Raw genomic sequence first — 8,995 nt, 5'->3', positions numbered from 1 at the left:
ATGAATAGATAGATAGATAGATAGAGAGAGAGAGAGATAGATAGATAGATAGATAGATAGATAGATAGATAGATAGATAGATAGATAGATTGCATATAAATCAGTCGACTCGATGAGGGTTTGCATCTGTCTAAAAACAAGAACAATATTGGATAATTTGGAACAACTTGCGTTTGACTTACACATACGACTAGGAAAATATAGATACTATGCATTTTTAAAAGCAGTTTCGATTTAAGCTTCTCCTATTCTTCTTCAGGCTTATTTCAACGCTAGAAAAGAGTAAAACGTTTGCGGTTTTTACAGAAAAAAGAGCTACTACTTTCCTACATAACTGACAAGTGATTTACAGTATTTTCAAACATGTCTCGTCTGTCGAGGAGACGATTCTTGGGCCATGTTGTCATGGTGAAGTGTTGGCGAACCACTCCAGAACTTCCACGTCTGTTAGTTGCCACTTCCGGTACTCTCGAGGAAAAACGGTTTGCATGGCTTGATTTTCAATCCGGGGAGCTAGTCACATCAACGGTTTTCACAAGCGCTTCACCAGCGTCTCTTCAAGAGTGTAGGAGTTACTAGTGGAACAGAAATCGATAGTTGGAGATGAAACAGTCAGTTGGAGAGTTGGAGATGACAGTGTTTGTATTGGGAAGTACCTTCCCCCTCCCCCCCCCAACTTGCCTTTCTCAGCTACTGCACTCTTCAACTTGTTTGGACCCCAGCACCCTTCATTCATGCTCCCTCTCCCTCTGCTACCCCCACTTTTGCACCCTCCTCACCCTTTGTCCCCCAGAGAGAGAGAGAGAGGGATTGGAGTAGTGAGAGGTGGCGGTGTCACTTTCATTGTATTCTTTGGATTTAAGCTGTCAGACAAGAGGTCAAAGTGTGATATTTTGGGATTCCTTCCAATGAAAACCAAACTGAAAAGAACTGTTTTCTAGAGGAGCAAGCGGACTCCATGAGAAATGAACTTTGTCAGAAACCTAAAATAATATAATATGATAACTTTGCAACAGTTAAAGAAGTGTAAAAATTAGGAATTTCCTTTATTCTTCCTTGGCATCTCTTCCTCTCCCTTCCTCACCCTCTCACTTTCTCTCTCTCTCTTGCTCACCCTCTCACTTTCTCTCTCTCTCTCTCTCTCTCTCTCTCTCTCTCTCCCTCCCTCTCTCTCTCTCATCATCATCATTCTCCGTTTCGTAAACATACACGCTTACATTTCTTATGTACTTCATCAATCCATCCATCCACCCTATCCACCCATCCATCAGATTTTTCATCAACATACTTCTCCAGAATCTTCCTCCTTCATTTCCATCGAACTACAGCTATTCATGATAACATTCTTTTTTAACAGTCAATGCAAGATACACTTCATACTCTGGGATGGATTATTTAAACTCTCCAACCCACAAGATCACTTTTCTGATGACGCAAGTTGTTTTCATTTTTAAAATGTTTTGTCGGAACAAACTCCTTCACATTTTGACGTCATCTCACGTGACTATTTTGCCACCACTCAGAGAGACATTCAATATTCCGTAACTATTTTCATTTCTCGTTCCATCAGTCCACTTACGGCCAAGAGGGAGGTAGAGAGAGAGAGAGAGAGAGAGAGAGAGAGAGAGAGAGAGAGAGAGAGAGAATCATTGTAATGCACATATGGCTTGCTGATGAGCAGGAATTTACGCTAGGCAAATGCTATTTATTATTGTTATTATTATATTATATAGTACGAGAGAGAGACAGAGAAAGAATAGGAGAGAGAGAGAGAGAGAGAGAGAGAGAGAGAGAGAGAGAGAGAGAGAGAGAGAGAGAGAGAGAGAGAGGGAGAGAGAGAGAGAGAAGAAAGATAGAGACAGATAGATATAGAATTATTAAGATAAATAAAAATGAATGGACGGATGAATAGATAGATAGATAGATAGATAGATAGATAGATAGATAGATAGATAGATAGATAGATAGATAGATAGATAGATAGATAGATAGATTGCATATAAATCAGTCGACTCGATGAGGGTTTGCATCTGTCTAAAAACAAGAACAATATTGGATAATTTGGAACAACTTGCGTTTGACTTACACATACGACTAGGAAAATATAGATACTATGCATTTTTAAAAGCAGTTTCGATTTAAGCTTCTCCTATTCTTCTTCAGGCTTATTTCAACGCTAGAAAAGAGTAAAACGTTTGCGGTTTTTACAGAAAAAAGAGCTACTACTTTCCTACATAACTGACAAGTGATTTACAGTATTTTCAAACATGTCTCGTCTGTCGAGGAGACGATTCTTGGGCCATGTTGTCATGGTGAAGTGTTGGCGAACCACTCCAGAACTTCCACGTCTGTTAGTTGCCACTTCCGGTACTCTCGAGGAAAAACGGTTTGCATGGCTTGATTTTCAATCCGGGGAGCTAGTCACATCAACGGTTTTCACAAGCGCTTCACCAGCGTCTCTTCAAGAGTGTAGGAGTTACTAGTGGAACAGAAATCGATAGTTGGAGATGAAACAGTCAGTTGGAGAGTTGGAGATGACAGTGTTTGTATTGGGAAGTACCTTCCCCCTCCCCCCCCCAACTTGCCTTTCTCAGCTACTGCACTCTTCAACTTGTTTGGACCCCAGCACCCTTCATTCATGCTCCCTCTCCCTCTGCTACCCCCACTTTTGCACCCTCCTCACCCTTTGTCCCCCAGGCAACCTCCTTCATGAGACTGACGTCCGCAACACCACCCCCCCCCCCCCAAAAAAAAAGTCACACAACCCCCCCCAAAATAAAAAAACAACAACACAAAAACCCAAACACTTTAAACATTAAAACAAAAAAATAATAGATAACAAAGAAATAAACAAACAATATAAATGAACAAACAAACAAACAACTCCCACCCTCTCCCCCCCAAAATAACAACAACACCAACAACAACAACAACAAAAAACAACAAGAAAACAACGCAGATTCAATATAATCCTGGTCTGACACCTCTTGCCTTCAGTGCAAGGCCGGTGACCGCAGTACATTGGAGGGGAGGGGGGAAGGGGGGAAGGGGGAAGAGGTGGATAGGGTGGATGGGTAGAGGAGTTGGGAAGCTTGAGAAAACATCACACCCGTGTCCACGACAGTTCCTGTCAGCTGCTCGTGACGTCACTGACGTCTGATAAGACTCTTATGAGACAGCGCCTGATGGTGGCGACCTCTGGGTACCGGAAACTGATGTCTGTCTTCACCTTTTGAACAAAACAGAAAAGCAAAACGCAGACCTCCCCAACACCCCCCACCCCCTCTTCACCCACACACACACTCACACGCACACACATAGGCTACATCAAACAGAACAGTTCGTTAAGGGATACCATTTTTGTCAAAATGTTTATACTTTGTTCGTTAAAGACGAAATAAGAGCAAAGGTTTAACCCCCCCCCCCTCAAAACAACATTAAAAAAACCACTAACAAGAAACTAACATAATTTTACATACGCACTCTCTCTCTCTCTCTCTCTCTCTCTCTCTCTCTCTCTCTCTCTCACACACACACACACACACACACACACTCACGCACACACACACACACACAAACACAAACACACACACACAAACACACACACACAGACACACACACAAATAAATACACGCTCACACTTATGCACATAAACAATGTAAACCGTGCACCCGTAATACGTAACAAAAAAACAAGAGTCGGTGAGAGAGGGCGAAAGAGAGAGGGAGAGGGAGAGGGAGAGGGAGAGAGAGAGAGAGAGAGAGAGAGAGAGAGAGGGAGAGGGAGAGGGAGAGAGAGAGAGAGAGAGAGAGAGAGAGAGAGGGGGAGAGAGACAAAGAGTCTGAGGGGGAAAAGAAGAAGAGAAAAAAAAAACAGCACATAAAGAAACGCCCTGACGAAAGACATGTTATTTACTAGATTCTATTAATGGGACTAATTCCAAACTTTGTAGACCTACGGTCTGGGAACCGAATTATATTTAGACATTCTGACAGCCAAAAAAAGAGACCACAGTGCAATCTAGACTAATTGCAGTCATGCAGCTTTCAGTAATAGACACAATTTTATTACGTCTGCCCTTTTCACTAATCCTATAACGTAGAACTCGGGTCCATAATTATCCTTTTGCCCGAGATGACATGCTGAGAGATTCACATTTCTCTGCACCTCACGACACCGTTGCTGAATGTGTCATGGTCTTATAATATCTGTAATTTGCATAAGGGAGCGTATCATTGCTGGTGTAATCGCTACCCCGGAATTGTAAAGTTCCATCTGACATTTCTGGCCGTTTTGAGTTGCTAAGATCATGAGGTCAGAAACCAAATTGTGTTCTATATGCTCTATCAAAATCGTAAGATTACTCGGAATCGTTATCAAGATATTCAGATAATTATTTTTTAAAAGTTTGACATGTTGTGAAACTCACCATTTTTGACGTCAAAATTCATAAAACTAGGAATGGAGCAGATGAAAATTTGTAACTCTGAGGTCGTATAGTGGTTAGTATCCCCCCCCCCCTGTTACTCGGGAGACCACAGTTGGATTCACCGTCTGAAAGGTTTATTTATTATGTTTTTCATGATGTTGAAAGAGAAGCCTGAAACTGAGGGAAGAAAGATTAATAGAGCAGAGACGAAGAGGCTGATTGAGAAAAGTGGATCTGAAAGATGGTTAGAAAGAGCGAAATCACTTTGTAAATGTAATACAAGACAGACGAAAGTATATCGTTCGTAGAAGGGGATTGTACTAGTTCTTATAAAGAGAGCTTGCTCGTATGCGACGCAAAATTTTTTGTTTGTTCAGCCTACTCGTCAAACCAAGGAACTCACGTAAACGTTTATTATTTGACCTATATACGGGCAGAAAGGGATTGATATAAAAGCCTCGGAGTTTACTGAACAAATTGTCTGTCATAAATACTTCCGCTCACTTTCCCTTTTATTTCAAAGCCTGCCCTTGAAGAGGATCTGCACGTAGTAGGGAATTTCCCAGAAGACTTCATTATTGGAATCTACTCCACTCTAGAACGGGAGTTATTTTTTTTGGGGGGGGGGGATGGGTGGGATGAGATGAGATAAAGGGAGTGGGTGAGGTAAAGGGAAGGGAATGAATATTAGGGTGTGGAGGTGGTGGAAGTGAGGTAAGAGGAAGGAGGCCAGTAAGTGGATGTGGGTGAGGTGAGAGGAAGCAGGTGAGAGAGGGGGTGGGGAGGTAGTGGAAACGAGGTAAGAGGAAGGGGGTGGGGAAGAGGTTGGGAGTGAGGTGAGAGGAAGGGGGTGGGGAAGAGGATGGGAGTGAGGTGAGAGGAAGTGGGTGGGGAAGAGGATTGGGGTGAGTTAAGAGGGAAAAGGAGAGGGGTGGGGGTGTGAAAGGGGGTGGGGAGGGGTGGGAGTAAGGGGAGAGAAATGGATTGGGGAAAGGAGTGAGGAAGGGGGTGTGGGTTGGGTGTGAGGATTTGGACCTAAACTACCGCGTCCTGTGGTGGAAATTGGGAATCGGATTGCGTGGTCTCAATAAGTGGACAGAAATGCTGTCTTTGAAAATTGGCCGTTTTCGTGAAATTAATCCCATCCTCCTTTTCCAACTCCACTATATTCGCCCTACTTCTGTTAGGTTTTTAACTCCCCCCCCTCCCTTTTTCAGCTAAAACAGAAAGCAGTCACCTTGGGTTCAACCTCTTTCCTCTAGTTCTCTTTTTTGTTAACTTTTCAAAGGAGAAAAAAGTGTTATTTTCTTTTACAACGCGGAAGCCTCATTTGTGTTACATTCAGTTTTATTTAGGTGTAAATTGCACAATTTATTCTAATCCGTACCGGTCGAAACATTTGTAGATCATTTTGGAGTCGGGCCAGCCCAGGATGCAGCGTCCCAACATAGAGTGAGATAAATGTTCTGGACAGAATAAACCTCACCACTTGGGAATGAGCAACGAAAAGGATCAAGCGATATTACTGCTTTGCCTTTCCGGTGTCTATGTGGTGTAGTGGTGAAGCGTTTCTCCTTCGCAAAGGAAGATGTGAGTTCGATTCCCGAATGCGCACACGTTTTATGGAGGATCTTGGCCTTTTTGCTGGGATATTATTTCTCTCTCAGCCTAGATAGGGCCTTACAGACAGGATCAAACCGACTTGTCTCCTAACTGATCTAAAGTGCGTAAAACATTAGAAAAAGAACACTATCTCCAACCCCCCCCCCTCCCGGGAAAAATAGCACGATACCTGCAGAGCTTAGCAAAACAAAGCGAACAATCAAAAACAAGCCAAAACAAACAAACAACTAGAATATAGAACAAAACAAAAGAACTCAAACCAGACCAAACCTAGCGGGCTCTCTTGGCCTAGAGGTTAAGGTGTTCACCTCGCATTCAAAGTAATCAATGGTCTCGGGTTCCTATCCGGGTAGTGACGGAAACATTTTTGTTCTAAAAAATTGTCTCCTTTTTACCCCCTTTCCTGCTTTCTAACAGTGTTCTGTCGTCTGCTTTTGTCTCTACTTTCTGCCCTCCCCCCCTGCCCTCCTTTTCCCCGTCTTCTGGGCTCTTGTCTCTTTCTGCAGCCTTTCTACTGCTGCTCCTTGGCTCCTTCTTACTGCTGGCTTTCAGCCACACCCTTGATCTTCTGGAAGGAAAGATCAACACCCAGCTTTCTCGGACAAGGGCGAAAAATTTCGGATGTCTCGTATGCAAGTTGCGCACGTTAAAGATCCCTTGGTAGTCTAAAATTGAAAAGAGTAAACTTCGGCCGTCACCCGGGGAGAATTCAAAATTTCCTACCAACTGAACATCTTTAATGTGTCATGCGCGCTCATATGACCTTATGCAGTTGAGAGCGCCGTAAAACACTTTCCAAGAAAGAGAAAAAGAACCAAAAAACAAACAAACTTCAAAACAAAAACAAAACCAAAAAAAAACCCCAAATAAAAAAATCCCACCACCAACAACAACAAACAAACAAAACCTTCATGGTGAGTCTTTATGTCATTCATGCACACCTGTCGTCACGTTTCATGTTCTACCTTTTGGCATACCAACGGGTTTCCAAAAGGTTATAACAAGTATTTTTAGGCTATTCACGTTTTTTACGAGTGGCTGAAGGGAGTCGTGATAGGTTTACTTCTGGGTTTTTTTTCCCTCTAAGGTTTAAAAAAAAAAATTGTTCCTATTTTTTTGTACTAAATGATGGTCATTGAATCGATTTGCTCCTTTTTACTAAAAACTCCTTCACGTTTACTTCGTTATTTCTGTCTGCCGCCAGACACTTCAGTTTATAGGTCATCTCTGTATGATGTGGTTCCCGTTAGTTTCAGCAATAATTCTATACTTTTTTGTACCTGTCTACATCAAATACTGTTTATCTGTCTTTAGACTGGAAAAATTAAAGCCAATATTTTGTCTAACCATTAGTTTTTTTAGGCCGGAAAAAGCCCCCCCCCCCACCCGGTAACGTAATCGTCTTACAACCATAGCTGTACTCAAAGGGAAAACCCCCAGAACAAACGTAGCATTAAATAGATCTAGGTGTGTTTACGAACCCACAGACACTATACGTTAGTTAAAGTAGGAGCTGAACTTCCGACCCCGCCTCTCAGAACCAACCCGGGCTGAGAGGGATACGACTTTCCAGCAGAAAGACCGAGATACTTAATGAAAGTTTCTTCCCACTCGGGAATCGAGCTGGGGTCTCCTGCGTGCGACAGCGAAGCTCCTAACTGCTACACCAAAAACACCAGAAGTTATTCTTTAAAAAAAAACTCCCTTCCTTCCTTTACCGCCCTTTTTCTTCCCCGTCTTCCTCCTTCCCTCCGCTCTCCCCAGTATTCCGACACTCACTGTTTTCCCTCCCCTTTGTTGGAACGAGTCCGATGATCACAGACACAGAAATTCCCGCCAATATCAGGCCCTCCTCTAAAAGACCAGGTCTGAATACACCGGAAATGACCACGAACTGAAGGCGGCGATCATATATGTAGCACCGTGGTGAAATCAAGCGCTTGTCAAAATAATGGAAGTGATGAAACCGACATTAATTTTACCCTTCCGTTGGGCAATTCTTATCGTATTCTTTTTAGTTAAATTCTTTTAGGTACGTTTAAATGTAAGTTTCGACGTAAATTTCACAGAAAAATACTGATCAAAGGCTCAACAATTGTAATTTTACAGTTTGAAGGGTTCTAAAGCTTTGAAAGTTCCAAACTGGCAGCCATTTCTTTCAATAGTAAATATATCTTCTTCTGTTCTGGAAAGCTTGGTATTTTTTTCACTAAAAGTAGGACAAATTAACAATCTTTGAGATGGTATCAATAACTCTAAATACCCCAGAATTGACGAGCACCTGATTCTACCGCGTCGCACCATACAAGACTTCCGACGTACAATTCTGAATTGACCTCGGCCTCCGTACGCCACGCGTCCACAGCCCACCGGAAATGAAGAGGTCAGAAATCCCAGTAAATGTTTTTCCGCTTGGGAGCCTGTCCATGTATAGGTCGCTGGCAGTAGAGAGTGCGGCTGGTGATGGAAAACTAATATTGAGGTAAACTCATCCATGTGTTAGGCGGAGGGGGAGCTTATGGTGGAACAGATCACAAGGGGATGTAACTCTTTTTCATCAAGTCAAGAATCGGCTACTCTGAAAAGACCGTGGACTTGTTCTCTAAGACCGCGCATTGTCTTGGTCGCTGCTCTACTTTGTTGTCTATAAAAGCTTCACTGCGAGTGTTCCCGCAGTAGGTCACGTCATCACGTCGAAATGAAGGGTAATAATACACTAGTGTTGTTATAGTCGAGTGGGAACGGCACCTTTCCCCATGCCTCTAATTTCGCTCAAATGGTGTGGTCCATAGTAGACCGAAAATACATAAGACTGTAAAGGTTAGATTACAAATTCAGATCTGTAGGTTAGATTAAGGTTAATAAGGATGGACAGATATATTAAACAAATTTTAAAGACAATTTTCAGAAAACAGAGGGGAGGGGGTTGGACATGGTTACACC

The sequence above is a fragment of the Aplysia californica genome, unplaced genomic scaffold (genome assembly GCF_000002075.1).
Source record: "Aplysia californica isolate F4 #8 unplaced genomic scaffold, AplCal3.0 scaffold00197, whole genome shotgun sequence".
In the NCBI taxonomy this organism is placed as follows: Eukaryota; Metazoa; Mollusca; class Gastropoda; order Aplysiida; family Aplysiidae; genus Aplysia; species Aplysia californica.
The sequence above is the reverse complement of the archived record's forward strand: the minus strand, read 5'-3'. Positions refer to the sequence as shown.